Source organism: Cyprinodon variegatus, unplaced genomic scaffold, assembly GCF_000732505.1.
Source record: "Cyprinodon variegatus isolate N-32 unplaced genomic scaffold, C_variegatus-1.0 Scaffold707, whole genome shotgun sequence".
In the NCBI taxonomy this organism is placed as follows: domain Eukaryota; kingdom Metazoa; phylum Chordata; class Actinopteri; order Cyprinodontiformes; family Cyprinodontidae; genus Cyprinodon; species Cyprinodon variegatus.
The window spans coordinates 22,163-40,100 of record NW_015151160.1 but is presented as its reverse complement, the minus strand read 5'-3'; positions in this window follow the sequence as shown (position 1 = coordinate 40,100).

Below are 17,938 nucleotides of genomic sequence, written 5' to 3'. Positions count from 1 at the left end.
ACTAAAACTGGTAGTTGGTTCCACAGGAGAGGAGCCTGATAACTAAAAGATCTGCCTCCCATTCTACTTTTAGAAATTCTAGGAACCACTACTAAACCTGCAGATTGAGAGCAAAGTTCTCTGTTAGGAACATAAGGAACAATTATATCTCTGATATCAGATGGAGCTTTGCAATTTGAGGTTTTATATGTGAGAAGAAGGATTTTAAATTCTATTTCAGATTAAACAGGAAGCCAATGAAGAGAAGCCAGGATAGGAGAGATATTACCTTTCTTTTAATTTTCATCAGAACTCTAGTTTGCAGCATTTTTGATCAGCTGAAGGCTTTTAACTAGTTTGTGGTCTTCCTGATAGTAAAGAGTTACAATAGCCCAGCCATGAAGTAACAAATGAATGGACTAGTTTCGTTAGGATGACTGGAAGATTTGGATGACCCGAATGCAGAGATGGAAGCTGAAGTGGTATTTTGCAGTTTTTATAAATAAAAAAAAGTAGCAACTGAAGCAAAAATTCAAAAATAGCAAATTTAGAAAACCAAAATCTAGGCGAAATCTGGGAAAACACACATGAGGAGCAAGGAAACAACGAGGAACCAGCAAACAATGTCTGAACAGGAGGTGTATGAATGAGAGACTGAACAAAGACCAGGCTAATCAGCAGATTGTGAGCAGGTGTGGACAGAGGAAACAAGAAGGGAGCTAGGAGGAGTCTGACACAAGAGGGCAAAAGAGGGTAAGCAAGATATACATAAGAACTTAAAAAATATAACCAAAAACAACTACAATAACACAAAATGGAAATGAAACCAATGAACTAGAAAACACAGAAAGATATGAATCAAAGTAGAACTGAAAACTTGAACAGAACCAAAAAGTGCAGAGTCATGACAAATTTCTCAGCATCACCTCTAAAAAGTATTGTTAATTTTTGACATATTTCGGGGATGAGAAAAGAATATTTTAGAAAACTCTTTGATATGAAATTTAAATGACAGGTCATAACCACAAATAACCCATATTTTATTTTCTGAGATCAATTTAATCCCATCCAGATGTAGTGACTGACTAATCAGCTTCTTTTTTAAAGACTCTGGTCCAGAGACTATAACTTTTGTTTTGTCTGCGTTCAGGAGCTGAAATCTAAGAGTCATCCAGGTTTTTATGTCTTCAAGACATGACTATAGTCTATGTAATTGGTTAGTTCCATCTGGATGTTTTTCTAAAAGAATATTATTATCTAAGGCCATGAGAATATCATTAGAGACTTTCTCCAGAGCTGTTTCTGTGCTATGATGAGCTCTAAAGCCAGACTAAAACTCTTCAAAAGGTTCAGAATGGTGTAAGTGGTCACACACTTGTTAAGCAACTATTTTCTTAACAATTTTAGATAAAAAGGAAGATTAAAAATAGGTCTATAATTGACCAAGTCATCTGGGTCAAGAGACAGTTTCTTAAGTAAAAATTTAATTAAAGCTACCTTAAAAGCCTGAGGTGCAATAGGGATATATTAATCATATCTAAAATAGAGTTGGAAATCAGAGGGAATACAGTGCTTCCTTTAAATAACTTGGTTTGAACTTGATCGAAGATTAAAAAAAAGTTGAAAGCTTAGATAAAAATATTTTTTCCAACTCTGAAAGCTCAGCTGGATCAAAACAGTCCAAACACACTTCGGATTCTATAGTTCCCTCTGATGCTGAATCAGCTTCCATTAAAAAAAACAATCATATTTTGATTTGGTACGTGCCTTGGTCTGACTGGAGTTGTTGAGTCATAGTCTACAAATCTTTTCCTCCATCATTATAACACAAAAAACAGAATTAAACGAAGACCATAATGTCATAAATTTTCCTAAAAAAATAAATGAATCACTGATTTGCTTCATAGTTTCTCTTTATGATGGCATTACTGCTGTGTTTTAAAAGAAAGATGCTTTTACAGTATGGTCTTTGGTGTGATAGCAAAAGATATTAAAAGCTGAAATAAAAAAACAAAATAAACAAAAACAAAGAGATTAACCACATTTTTACCTTTAAAAGATGGTTTGGCAGCAGCTTTGCATTTTTCGCCACCAGAACATAGTCAAACTAAACTTCAGGTAAAATCCCAAAAACATACATTAAGTACAGTATTAATTTCTGACTTTATGTCCTACAGCAGGGAGGAATTTTCTTGGAAATTATTGTCTCATGGGAATATATGCAGCACGTATTTCAAACTAACACTTGCAGCGCAGCAAATTTAACCAAAGGGAACAAATCTAAACTGTTTATGTTATTTAATCATCACCAAGCTTTAAAAGTTGTCCTGTTAATACTTAGATGTATGTTTGTAACACTGTCAAGAAATGTGAGAAATCTGAAAAAGATGCTTTTCATGGCTAAAGTAAATCTTCAATTGTAGCTTCTGTATTTTCAATACTGCCATAATCTAAAGGGTTCACAATAGATACATTATTCACCAAAACTGCATTTGCACTTCTCTTTCATTTTGAATATACAATGTAATCAGTTATTTTAAACAGTGAATTTAGTTACTAATTTCCTCAGCCTAAATATGATATTGAAAATTTTAAAATACACTACATGATAAACAGGTAATACTTGCAGTAAACATGCAAATGAAAATCTGCATCTTAAAAAGAAGGTTTTCATTATATTTTAAGGATTTGAGTTTCTATTTAATCGTTCAAGGATTTGAATACAGCAGATAAATATCTTAAGGTGGGGCATAGGTTGTATTAAAGGTACTTTTCCACTGCAGATGCCAGAGCAAAAACATACACAAGAAACCCCAGATATCTGTATCCTGGACATAGTTCTGGTATGGAGGTAGGACTTTCAGAAAGACACTAAAGTAAATGTAAAGCTCTGTTGTATAAGAATTATGATGATGACGAAGATGCTGTTGCTGCTGCTGCCGCCGATCATCATCATCATCATCATCATCATCATCATCATCATCATCATCATCATATTGACTGGCAAAATACATCCATCATTTGTTTTGTATCTCCCAATTTGTATTTCTCTGCATGTCATATATTCTGATAACTGTTAGTCCAACTTATCTGGATTTCTACCACATAAAGATGTCAAGAGAGCTATCTGCAACTGCAATAAGGGCTTATAACCTGTTGACAAAAAAAGTCACTTAAAAAAATCTTAATTATTCCTTAAAAACTGTTTTTATATGGCTCATGATTAAGAAAAAGTTTAGAAAAAATTTAGAGCATAACTGTACTCTTCTTTTTCAGTCCTACCGTTTTAACTACATAATCTCAGGTTCAGGCCCACTAACTCATAACTGCTCATAATTCAAGTCCATACACCAACTATCAAAATGCTAATGGTCTGTTTATGTCAAAAGCTGTTAGGTGATAAGTTGTTTTGGAGAGATTGGTGACACACCATGTAATCAAAGCAAGGCGAAGGGGGAGTTAGGTTGGTAAAGGGGACCTCAGTCCAGATAGGAAGTGGATAGTGGGTTTTTTTAGGTCAACACACCCCAAGGCAAGAACTACACTCTAAATTCATGCAAACAACTTCTACAGAGTGGGTTTGAACATTTTTATAAAACAGGCAATCAGAAAATTCAACCCAAAATTTGTTCTAATCTATTTTTTTTTTTTCATTCATAAATAAGGATGTGGTGCGATTTTATACAGGCAGATATCTTATATCTGTTATACAGGCAGATATCTTATATCTGTTATATAGATTTTAGGGTAAATTAGTTTAATGAAAATTCATATATGACTATTTCAATCACAGTATAAAGTTACAATATCTGAATGAACTATTATGCCTCTACCTCATTATAAGTATATTCTCTCCTGTCTTGTTCCATTTTAGGGTAGCGCATGTGTCGTATGAATACGTCAGTGCTAGCAGTGAGTGGTGATACTTTCCAGATTCTGACTGACTTCTGACACACATACACAGACTCACACATAATTACCCCGTTACAAACTCAGACCCTTTTTCTGTCGCACATGAACACTAATCTTTACACACATTCTTCAGCCCACACAGAAACACACATACCAGACCCCCATGACAAACGGGACCAGCAGCAGTGGAAATGTGCAGTGTTCTGAAGTTGCCCACTGTATCCATAAAGAGAAATCCATTTCCAAACTGAACAACTAGGCTGATTATGAAAAGTGAGTCTAACTCAACAGTTGTGTTTTGTTTATCAGTGAGCAATAAGTTTACAAGAACTTTGAAACTGTTCTTTTACCAAAAAGACAGGGCCACATCAGGGAATACGTTGTAATTTTAAACAACAGTTTGCAATAGCTTCACTAAGGGCTATCAGTGAATAAAATTATAAAAAGTTTTCAATTCAGTTTATTTATATGGTGCCAATTCAAAATATGTCATGTCAAGACAGTTTACAGAGACAATTTAACCAGAATGAACAGTCAGACTGGTTCAAAGGTTTCTATCTAAGGAAAACCAGCTGATTGCATGGATTCAAGCCAGTTCCCATGTCAGAGGGTGAGAGAGAGCACATGCAATTAGTCATGCTGCAGTAAGAGAAACAAGACCACACTGAAAAACAGGCCAAGCTCTTACATTATTTATGATGTCAATACTGCAGATTCAAGATAGTTCGTAGCCTTTAACTTTAGTAATTGAATCTATAGAGAACAAAATTAGATTTAAACTAAAGCAACAAGAAAAAAACTCAGAAACATAGTCAGAAACTTGTTATTAATACATCTCTCAGAGTAGAGACATCGAGAACGGATTTGTAAAAGGTTTCTGGGAAAACTGAAAAAGAAAAAATACTTTAACACAACCTTTACACACATATGTAGGTGCATGTTATTGATGAAGGAAATTTATTTCCATCAGCCTGTTTTATATCTCTGAACTCCTGACAGTATTTACAGCACAAAGAAAGAGGTCCATCTGTCCAGCAGTCTCTGATTTAGCAGCTATTGTGAGCTGCCCTTCACTAATCAAGTATGTCTGTGGATAGGCAGGCTTTTGATCCTAAAACAGGCGTTTACAAATTCAGCAGCGTGTGTGGGCCACAGACACGGTCCTGCATATACTAGCACACACACACACCCCCATACAGTGTCTGTCCCACAAAAGGCACATTCTCACAGTAACTGCACAACACATGTTAGTTGGATTACTGGTAGCACAATCAATGAGCTGTTAGACATTTAAAAACCCAGTTAAAACTTCAACATATTAGTTTTTGTGATTGTAAATATTGAACAGGAGTTAGAGGAAAGAAAGGGGAGGGCACCAGAATAAAGTATTAACCCTCCTATGTCATGCAGCAATCAGCCTAGATTATATCACTACCTTGTCAATTATTTATACACTTTTCATTTTGTTATGAAACATATATTAAACTTTTCATAATACTTCAAGTACCTGCTCAATTTGATCAGGAATATTTATGACAGTAGAGTAATGATCATCTGCCCTGTAATGATTTCACAGGTAAGCTGTTAATTAACATCTATATCTTGCATGCTTTTTTATAAATGTCTAATATAACATAAGCTTTATGAAATAGTATTTTTTTTCTGATAATTTAATATTAAATGGATAATCTAATTGTCATTTTTATCGTCATGAATAATACTGTAGTGTTCTGAGAGCAGTGAAACCACTTGAATTAATCACAGACAATTATAATGATCTGTCCATAACAGAATTCTGAACTTTTATAAAATAAAATAAAAAAGAAAGCTTTCTTATTTGTAACGGCTAGACCAGAAGAAAAAAAAGGTCAAATTCGAAAATTAGCCAAAGATAACAGTTCTTTAACAAATAAATTGTGCCTTTCTTTTGTTTTTGTGCTTTTGTCACACCAACAGCTTAACATGAATAAACTCATTGCTTTTGGAAAGTGACAGAAAAAGCACAGAAACAAAAAGCACAGTCCCATAAAAAGGAGTCAATGAGCAGTAGCTGAGGCTGCCACTAAGAACGTGCAAGAGAGGTTAAAGAGCAAATCCAAAATGTGCACACAGCTCTGTGATCAGATTTAAAATAAAGAACCGAAGAACCCTAGGTGGATTCTCAGGGTCTTAGCCTGTTCAGTTCCCCAGATATTAATCCACTCATTTCACCAGGATTCCGCAATGCAAAGGACAGACTAGTCAGGATGTCCATCAACGACCAAGAAAGTTTGAGGGAGCTAGGCAGGAGGGCACAAGGAGTTCAGAAGAACAGCATTAATCTGAGAGATTTGGAATGTATGATGAAAGTGAAGGTTATGTGGCAATTTAAGACGAGCTGCAGTGGGACTGATCCAATCTTATGAGGGCCAAAGAACCTTGGAGAAATTTTTCTGGAGTAAGATTTAAGTGGGGATTCCTAGAGGAGAGCCATACTTCCTGGTCAGTAGTATAAATCAGTTTGGGTATGCACTTCTTGTCTGCAATTCTTTTGACCCGTATGGACATGCACTGAGGAGTGGCTTGATCCCAAATCCTATGACAGCACCTGAGGTGAGTATGGACAGAGGATATTACAGCATCCAAAATGTATGTGGCAAGAAGAGAGGTTGATACCTGAAGGATGCTTCAACTGTAGAGCAGCCTGAGGCTGCCAAGATTAGATGCTCACTCCAGGTGGTGGGGTTATTGATGCAGAGGCAACTGAGGACATTTTCCATTTCTTTAACTGCTTAGAGTGCCTATTGGTGTAAGAGTGAAACCCTGAAGACAACTTGGGCTTGGCTCTAAGTCAGGAACAAACATGATCTGTGAATTACAGTCCCCTGTGTGACACAATCTCACAAGGAATCCAGAGAAGTTATTAAACATGATGGAGAACTTTGGCTCTCATGGCAGCAGAAAGTAATTTTGACAGTACAGTGAGATGGCATGCCTTGCAAAATCACCTGATGGTGGTGAGAATAGTTGACTTGTTGTCAGAAGCAGGTACTCCAGTAAAAAAGTTTATGGCGATGAGGGACCAGGGATTGCTTGTGAGAGAGAGAAGCTGGGGGAGGTGAGAGGGTGGTCTTTGGACGCTTTTAATCCTGTCAAAGATGGAGCATGCAGAGATGTTTTCACTGACATCCCTACTGAGGGAAGTATTTTTGATGGAGACCGGTTGTGTGGCTGCCACCGGGATAGGCAGATAAATTGGAGGCGTGAGCTCATCTGATAACTTGGGAAAATCTAGAAGTAGGAACACAGAGTTGACCAGAAGGCCTTCTTCAAGGATCAAGTTCCAGTTGCTGAACTTGTCAGATTTTATCTTTAAGCTCCCAGGTGTGTCCTCTAATAACACAGGTCAGAGGAAAGATGGACTTGGTCTTTGGAGGTTGTTCTTCTGAGAACTATTGGTAAAAGAGAACATGGGACTTCATGTTCCTTGAACTTGGGAACCAAAACACATTTAGAGGGAAAAAAGCACAGGGGTGTAGCTTAAAAATAGCAGACGATAGCCTGAACTCCTGGTGTAGAGGCATCCTCCTCAAGAATTTATTTGACTGATGGATCAGGATGAACCAGGATGGAGGCTGTGGGAACATATCTTTGAGGTTGAAAAAGCCTCATTTAGCTTCTGAAAGTCCAGACAAATTGTACTTTAATGAATGTCAGAGAGGTGAAATATCCATAGACGTTTCCATAGGTTCTTGGTGGTAGGAGTAGGCCATTCTTAAACAGAGTTATACATATCAGTAGACGTATCACTTGTCCATAAAACAAGCAAAAAAATAAAAGTTAACATGTTAACAAGTTAACACAGTTTTCTGCCTTAACAAAAAGGCGGTTCTGCACTAATCTCTGCAGGACTCTGATGACATATTGATAATCCTGTAAGTTTAAAAAAATAAAATAAAATAAGAATATCATCCAAGTATAGATAACAAACAAAGATGTTAATAAAGTCTTTGTGAATTTCATTAACAACAGTCCTGAATGTTTTTTTCACCTTATATCCTTTTTGACAGAACAACCATTTCTTATGTCTAGTGAAAATTGTGGCTTCCTGAACTGGTTTGACTGCAGATGAGATGAGAGGAAGGGAGTATTTGTTTTTCATTATCTGTTTTTTTTTTGTTATCTGGTGGAGTCCCCTATAGCCAGTCCAGAATAATCTTTCTTTTTAATGAAAAAAAAAAAAAAAAATGGCTCCAACAGGGTCAGAGGAGGGTTGAATAATCCCTGTTTTGACACACTCAATGCATTATTCCATAGCCTGCCTCTCTGGGTGAGAGAGGTTGGGAGAGAGAAGGGAGGGAGACACCAAGTACATCAAAAGCGCACTCATACCGTCAACACACAGAGAAAGAAAGAGCAAGATCTTTCCTGAATACCCTCTGGAGATCATGGTATTCTAAACATAAACCTGGAAGAGGTATGGGTTCTGAAAGATTGGATGATTCAGAGGGGAATAGTAGATTGGAAACATGAGGAACGGCAAACCATACTCCAAAACTGAATAAGGGATTCAACACAGTTGATGTGCAGTTCCTGCTGCTTAAACCACTGATGGCCTAACAGGTGAATCTCTGGAAGAAAAAAAACAAAAACAAAAAAAAATATCTATTCTCAGTAGATAATGGAAACCATAGACTCCATTGTTATCTGGCAGTAACCTTAATAGGTAAATGAAGGGTTTGAACAGGAAGCTTTGTGATACTAAATGAAAGACTGAAATCCATTTGAGGAATTTTAGAACTGTGGTGAGACTTGATATTTTCTGTACCATAAAAATGAAATACAAAGCATCCAGTCTTCTGAAGCGAAGGATCCCATCTATCTATTATAATTTTACTGTTTTCTGCAGACTGTGTTTGCATAGCTCAAACTGTTCGGAGTTCTATGTGTAAGTCTCAATTTATAAATGCATACGAGGATATTAAAGCTACTGTGTTTATTTATTTTTTAACCATAAGACTAGACATTTTATTCTATTTATTTTACTTTCTTTTAAGTTATGTTAAAATACAGAACTGAAGTGAAACCGGTTCTCACCTCATTGTGTAATACGAATAGCAGCAAATTGTATCTGATATCTGGATTGCTTTCAATGCCAGTGCCTGCAATATTGTTTTACAAGTATATTTACGACGTTGTATTTTGATGCACTTTGAATTCAATTCACTTTCAAGATGGAATGCTTGAAATCAACGCAATTTTCAATAATTGCCTAAAATTGTTCCGCTTTTAATCAAATCTGGTATGATAGAAAGGAAAATGTATTTTAAGCCATATCACCATGGTCTTTATACTTTGTTTCTTGAAAACCTCTTCCTGTTTTATAGACTGCTCAGGTACAAGCCTGACTTTGGTACATTAATACGCAGACAAGTGTGTGTCTCTGTATTTTACACATTCTAGCCCTAGTGTCTCCCAAAAGAGGTTAATCATGGTCTACAGTTAAAGGAGTCTTTATTCTTGGATAAATAGACAATCTCTGTCTGTTCAGGGTTTTCGGCTTCCTGTGTTTTGGATTATGCAGAGGCCAGAATTTAGGTGACAACATTTTTGGGAAGAGACTACAGAGCAAAGTTCAAGGTATCATAGACATCTGCATTTCTAGAATTTTAAATGAAAGTTGGCCTTCACCATGGTCGAAAGAGGGCCACGTTTCTAACTCTGCAAATTTGAAATATGAAAATAAATGAAAATAAAAATGGACTCTAGTGGGCCTTAGAATGGGTTTCTGATAAATGCATGACCTATATTCAGGTTAGACCAGTGGTTCCCAATTGAAATTTAGAATTATTGATATAATTGTTTGCTGTTGGACTAATAACTGAAAATGGAATCATGCATCTATGGTTTGGCCAGTTTGTATTGTCGTCCTGCTTGTGAAATAGACCCTAGAGCGGTAACAGCACAGACAAGCAAATCAGATCTTGAGCGTTTATCTTGAAGAAAAAAACGATCTTCTAAACTTCAGTTTTAATTCAGTGATTAATGCTAGAGGTCCTGGGGTTAGTAAGGTTTTTTCTGAGTTTGAGAGAGTGAGAATGCTTGCTTGTAAAAGAGGAATAGATGATTGAGGGGGGAGATCGAGCTACGCACTAAGGCCAAGAAAGGAAGGATGCTGTGCTCTGTTGCAAGTACTGTTTTTTTTTTCTTTTTGTTGTGTTGTTGTTTTTTTTTTTTTTTTGCTCAGGCAGCTGGAAAATGAGCATGGACGGTGGACAGAGAGATGAGCAGTTGAGCAAGTAGCTCTTCACCATTTCCCTTTTCCAGGAAGGTCAGCAGGAAAACTCTCTAGATTACTAAAGCTCTGAACAGCTTGGATGCACCTTGAGCAATCTGGGGATCCATAGTCTGAATAACATGGACAATAAGACAGGATTAGTATTTAAGGCTTTTTAGTAAGAAGGATCTGGTAAATTTCAGCCTGGTTACAAACCTGCAAGCACAGAAAAACTGGTCTCTCCCTCTAGGTTTCAGCTCATCTTAAGCACCTCCTGATTGGTGTCAATGTGCAGCAGCAGAGGCTGCCAGTGAGATGATAGAACGTGCAAAGAGAGGTTAGAGAGCACACCCCAAACCTGTATACAGCTCTGTGAGCATAACATAATCATCTCAGGCAGAGTGCTTTAGGCTGAAGTGCACTTGAATTATGTGCCAGATAAATGATTGAAAGCACAACAGCTTATTTCCATTTAAATGGCTAAAACAAGCAAACGTTTTTAATGGCTTTGCAAGAGTCCAAATTTAAATGCCATTTAGATATTGTTGAAGGAGCCAAACGGCAAATTTATGCTAAAAACCCCCTCCAGTGTAGATGAATCAAAACAAGAAAAGTGGAACAAAATTCCTAAACAGCAATGTTTAAGACTCATAGCGAGCCATTAAAAACAATTCCTGTTGTCGGTTTGCCCCTGGGGTGGTTCATATAGATCTCTTTCTTTATAAAGGAAAAGAGCTATATAGATGATATATGATTGCATACATCATCTGCTTTGTAGCAATTTTAGGGTATATCTTACTCATAAATCCATTTCACAATATGATATAAGACCTTTAAGAGAAAAGTAAAAAGGGCATTAAAAAATCCTTGTTGAGTTTCAGATGTACATAAAGAGTGATCAGTAAAGTCAGAGTTGCCCCATCCAGTTGTAAGGCAACTGATAAAAATGATATGGATACAGGAGTAGAGACGAGAGACTTATCCCCTTTTATTGTGGATTAACACAAGACTGCCCCCTTGACTTGTCATACGAGGCTGAGAAATGTAAAGAAACTCTTTGGCAAACTTACGTTTAGAGAGGATGTAGATTAGGAGCCTTGTTTTACCTGTTAATAAGGAAGTGTTATAACCTCCAGCAGAGGTAGGATATTGTGCTACAGCTTGCTGACCTGGTTAGGCAATATATTGTGCAACAGCCAAACTTATCTCTGGCTTAACCCACGGTGGATATATTTCTGACTATGTGACAAGTGATAGCAGGGCATAAAAAAAACAACAACAGAGGTCGTTGACAAGATAGGAGCTGAAAACAAAGCTGAATAAGATCAGTACAGGAGTACTGAATTAAAGTTGTATTTGGGTGAGAAATGATAACAACATGGTCCAAACAAGGACAAATCACATAGCCAGTTTGTTCAGGAGGACCTTGCTGCAGAAAACAAAATGGGACGGGAAGGGACAAAACAACAGAACAATACCATATTTGGAAAAAGGCCCCATTTCAGGAGTTGGGTCAGGAGCAGTGGGAGAAGTGGTCAGCAGGTTCCCACTTTGGAGCTGAGGGAGCTACCCCAACCATAACCCTGCAATAAAGTGGGGAGAGGAAGCTCTAGAAACTGAAAGAGGAGGATGTATGATGAATGATTTGACAGTCCTTTTAAGGTCTAAATTAAAACACCTTTTTTTAAAGCCATTCACAAACCTCTAAAGAATATTCCTTAATTCATCCTATGTTGATATGTCATTTTTTCAATCTCCCATTTTGATTAAAAAAAGCTTTGTCTCCTGTCTCTTCTGGACTCACAGCAGAGACTTTTTTTACTAGGTCTTTTTTTTATTTTTATTCATATTCTTTTCATAATGTGGATCCTTTGTGTCTTTAATTCAGCAATAATGATACATATGTTTGTTTTGTTTTTTTAATGTGAGATTCCATGGCCAAATTTGGTATTATTTTTATGCTTTAAACAATAAAAAAAAATTTTAATGGGAAAAAACACAACTCGAAAAAAAGTAGACATTATAGGAAATAGTGCTGCCTTGCCCCTACCTTGGAGTGTGATGGTGCAATTTCTAAATATATTATAGATCTGTTGTGTTGTCACTCCCTGTCCCTTTATAATTTTCTGCAGAAAGATGTACTAGGTTTGTTCATTAACATAGCTTGTAACTATTCCACAACCTACCTTGTCGTTGTGGGGCATTTAAGGATCTAGATATAAAATCTATATATAGGATCTAGATGATGCACTGTCATATTTATGAGAAAAGTAGAATGAGACCAGCCATACATCTTGAGTGATTTAATATTAACCAGAGTCTTACATCCTTTGAATAAAAATAGAAATCTGCAAAATAAGGCATGACTTAAAAAGCAACACAAATTAATCAATAACAATAACTCTCTTCTGTTCTCCTCTTTCCTATGGTGCACAGGTAAATAGGCTATTTAATATAAAAACACATTTTAAATTATGAGTCCTACATAGTGTCATGCTTTTGGATTTTTTCAAGTTTTATCTCTAAGTTTGCATTTGTCTTATTTCCATTGTTATGTTCTAGTTATTTTTGATTGTATTTGAGTTCTTAGACATTTCTTGTTTGCCCACTTGTGTCAGTCTCCTTTTCCTATAGCTCCCTTCTTGCCTCCTCTGTTCTCACCTGCTCCCAATCTGCTAATTAGCCTGGTCTTTGTTTCTCTCTCCCATATATCCTCCCACTGTTCAGTCACTCTTTGCTGGTTTGTTTTCATCATTGTCCCCTTCTTGTTGTGAGTATTCCTGGTTTAAGGGATTTTTGGATTTTGGCCTCTGTTGAAATTTTGTCATTAAACCTTCAAGTAACCACCTCAAGCTTTTGTGTCTGTATTTGGGTCCTAACAAACCTCCACCCCCACCTTGACACATAGTAAATGTATCGATGGATAAATTAGCCAATGACTAACAGCAGCCGCAGAAGTCAGCTGATATAAACCCAATAATCCGATGTCAAGTATTGCTCAGATTTTTTTAGAGTTAGAAGCACAGGCAGCAAAACAGAGGAGGACGGAATACTCGGTGAATAAGCAATAGCTGAACTCCAAATACCAGAAAAACACCAGAGAGCGTATATTTTAGACCACATTACATAATTTTTCAAAACCTTTAGCTTTACCTATAAAGAGAAAAAATCGTCCAGCTTATCACTTTTCACTTGAATTTTACAGTGAAATACTTTGACCCTTTCATGCTAGGTTGACATTTTGACCTTGTATTATTGATTCAGGTTAATTTATCTCTAGTTAATAAAGGCTCCCAGGCAGAATAAATGTCTTGTTGCTGGCATGTGTGCTATGAGACATTACAGTGATGTGACATATGTGGATAGATAATTAATACCAAGTTTTTGTATTTACCCCTGTTAGGCTCATTAAATCCCAGCTTAGATTTCCCACTGAGAGGCTTTAATCACTTACGAACAAAAAAAACTGGTTTACTTTGAGCTGTTTCACAGCATTATGGAGAAAGTGTCAAATAAATTCATCTCTGCTTTCTATTTTATGTAGCTGCATAATTGACAGACTTAATACATTTTACTGGAACAAATGTAACTTTTTATTTGTACTTATTTTGCTCTTGAAGCTTATTGCTCTGTGTAACCCTTGAGGATTAGTCACATCTGGCTTCATTTCATTGTTTTAGTATTTATATTGCATTGCAAGGTTATGGAATAAACTACTCGTAAGTGCATGCCAACAGTCTTACAGAATCCTTTTTTCCCACAGATTCTGTTTTACAGCATTTTCCGTCATGTACGCATTTTGCAGAAAGCTTAACCTGCGTATTATTCACCTTACTAGAATTGTGTTTTATCAAATAATGAAATAATCGAAGAACACTGAGAATTTGTCAAAAAATACTTTGACAGTGTTGATTTAGTAACTGGATCTGAAATATATGGTTTTATATGTTAACATACTGGAAGAAAATATCACAGTGGATTACACAGTAAATTTAAATAAAGAATTTTGTGCTTTTGTGTTGTTCAGCTCTATACCTAAAGCTGTAAAATTATGAATGAAAGCTGAATATATGAATCCACGATGATTACAGATTTTTCAAATCACCCTTGATCTGAGGTACCTTTGTTCTATTTGTTAGATACCCCCATAAAAAAAAAAAAAAAAAAAAAAAAAAAAAAACAGAAAAGGTTTGCTTTTCCACTTCAGGCTGGAGGAGTGTTCCTGCCTCAAGTGGAGGCGTTATAGTATCTTTGGGTCCTGTTAGTAAGGGTTCTGACCGGTTGTCTGACTGTGTGGTGGTGAGGCCGCAGCACCACAGACTGGAAGAAGGTGAGAAGAGTGGTGAGAACAACAGAGAAGATCATCGGGGTTCCTCTTCCCTCCATTAAAGACATTTCATCCCAGCACTGTGTCCCAAACCCGTAACATTTCCAATGACGCCCTCACCATGGACTGTTCTCCCTGCTACCCTCTAGGAAGAGATTTCGAAGTATTCGATGCAGGTCCAGCAGACCCTGAAACAGTGTCTTCCCCACCGCCATCAGACAGCCCGAATGTTGAAAAAAACTCTAAAACATATTACAGACTCTGCATCACACTGACAACACCAAAACACTGCATAATCGCACATATATATTTAATGCTCTAAACTTCGATATCAATGCGGGTTTTTTTGTACCATGTTTTTTCTCCCACACTCTTTGCATGTTATATCAGCTCACTGCAGCAAATCGAAATTTCGTTTTATATACACTCCGTATACAAAATGACAACAAAAGTTGTCTAAGTCTAAGAGTGAGGGGAGAACGGAACTGGAGATGGATTGGTGAAGCTGCTGCTATAATGCCGGTCAGTATAATGTTCCTCCCCTCACCTATTGTCTAAAAATCTGAATTGTGACTGAAAGAACAATACAAGCAGGATACAAGCAGGTGAAATTAGTTTTTTTTTTATATTAGAGTTTGGGTGAGGAATTGTGTCATTCCAGGAGAGACACTGAGTAGAGCTGCTCCTCCTTCGCATTGAGAGGAGTGAGCTGATGTGGCTCGGATTTGTTTTTGGATACCCCCTGGACCCCCTTGGGAGGTGTTCCAGGTTTGTTTGGGAGGAGATCGAGGGGACGTCTGAGGACATGATGGAGGGTCTGTGTCTCACGACTGCCCTAGGAGTGCCTTGAGCTTTCCCCAACAGCTTAATGAAGTGAAGGATACTATCCCATCTACGTACAGCTTATGTATCGGTATAGTTACAAAAACAATCCTTCCATCTAAATAGATTCCTCTGATACATGTGCTTGGAATTAGTTTGGAAGGGATAAAAAATCTACATTCCAACATCTGCATGTATTATGTTTGTAATTTTGTGTGTATTTCACAATTTACCACCAAACTGCATGAGAATAAATGTTTATTTATACTGAAAGAAGAAAGAGGAGACAGAAGTGACTATGCTTTGTCTGCAGATGATTTTCTCCTGCTTCTTTTCCAGTTTCCCTAAGTCTATTTACAGCAGTCATGTCAGGAATGCTTAATTCCCATCTCATTGAAGTCTGTCTCCCATTTTTGCTGACAAACACTCTTTTCAGGAAATTTCTCTCTATTCATTATTCTCCCTAGGCATATATACACATTCCAGGTAGGCACATAAACATATGTAGGCCTGGCTATAAACAAAAACAGAGTAAACATATTTTTTATTTTGTGACTATTTTCCTCCAATTTCGCTTGATTTATGCTTTTTTTATTTCATCAATTGGATATATTCAACCTAGCCTAATGACAGCATAAAATCTACAGATACGAACTACTTGACCAAAACAATATGGTTAAGATAGTGAAAGCAGAGAGACTGCATTTAGAATTAGAATACAGGGAAAATAAGGGCACAGATAAATTACACCAAAAGCATAAAAAATTTAACAGTTTCCTTTCTATAGCAATATAGGCATATTCCTGTTTGGGTGTAGCAAAGCTGGTTTCCCTGCTGTAAATTGGATGAAAAATTATAGTTTCATTTAACCCCAAGTGGAAATGAAAGTTGAAAAGTACTGAAACCAAAGAAAGATTAGCAAGTTTATTTGTCCTGTTAAGAAAAGCTACAGTTCAGGGATAGACCACTGGCTTCATATATGTTGCCATGTTAAGCAGTTGGAGCACAATAAACTGAAAAGGGCAAGGCACAAAAATGTGGCTGGAATGTGGTTTTTTTATTGTAATGGTGTAAAACATTTGTAGATGAAATGACTTTAAATAAAATTGGTCATTAGATGCATAAAACATAAACATTCTGAGCGCCTGAAACATAAATACATCACACTTGGCCTGTTGGTCAGTATCAGATGGACCACTATTGTACAATGGTTGTCTCTATTTAGATAAAAGACACATTATTTGTGGCTGCCTTTTGGTGACACAGGACCTTTGTAGAATAACCCCAGGAAGTTGACATTACTAGAGCTATATGTGTATATATATTTTATCTCTTTTTATTCTTATTTTTTATCTTATATATTATATTGTATAGTTGGATGTGTGTATATATCATGTAAAACTGTAACTAGAGCGTGTAACAAAAGTAATCTCCCTCTGGGATTATTAAAGTATTTCTGATTCTGATTCTGATTCTGATTACTAGAAATCTTATTCAAAGGAAATTAACAAACCCAAACTTGAGTTAGGATGAGACAACTACGCCATGGCCATAAATAGATAGCTTGACAAAGGACAAGAACAATCAGACGACTGAGGGGACTACAGCATTGCTGATTGCATACATCATCTGCCATTAATATATCTATTGATGTCTGCAGGTCAAATAAAATCATTTACTTTCTCATTCACTTTCTCCTGCATGTTTACCTCAGAAAGTTACCTATAGATAGGGTTTAGGTATCTATACCTATAGCAGTTTCTTTCTCTGTGCCTAAGCAACTTCAAATGGAATGTTTGGCTGCATTTGCCATCTACACAGTCAGAATATATTGTTTAATACAATTCAGTGTGTAAATTGATTATCTTCTAGATGGACATGCAGCTGAATATGCTTGCTTCTGCAGGAATTTAAATAGGCTGTTGTCCAAATGTAAGTGAAAACTTGATCTGGACATGCTAATATGGAGGAGCAAGAAAAGCCTATCAAGTTTCAGTCCACAGGCAGCCCTCTAGAGTGAACGTGAGAGAAAGGCCAAAACACGAGCTACCCTCACACAGGGAGTCCACATGAGAGCTGCTGGGTTAATCCTGTTTCAAACAGCCTTGGTTTAACCCTTGTCAACCCTACCACCAACGCTGCTGATTTTGTTACCCAATACGAACCACTGGGACTTTTTACATGTGCATTTAAGTGTGCATAATTTACCTCATATATAAGGGCAAGCAAAGGAATCAAGGCACTCCAAAGTTTCCACTACTTTGTCAAGTTAGAGCTACAAACAAAAACTGATTTTATTGGTTTTTAAAAGGACTGACTGGCATTATTGCAAATCTGATGGTAACACATGCATGGTGTAAAACTGGACTTCAAATTGGCCATTCTAATATGTCTACTATAACTGCATGCTTCATTGCTATCCAAACCTATGGCCCTAAGGTAAAATTCTGCACAGACAGAACAGAACAGACAGCAGGACAGGTTGGAAACTCTCCTCTCTGACACGTTGGATGTTATAGATAGGATAGGATGTTATAGATAGGATGAATCTTGAACTGAATTAACCTGTGTCAAGAGGCACAGATGCAACGACTCATGTAAGTGGGAGAGAATATCGCAATTTTTTATATTTTTCAAAATAA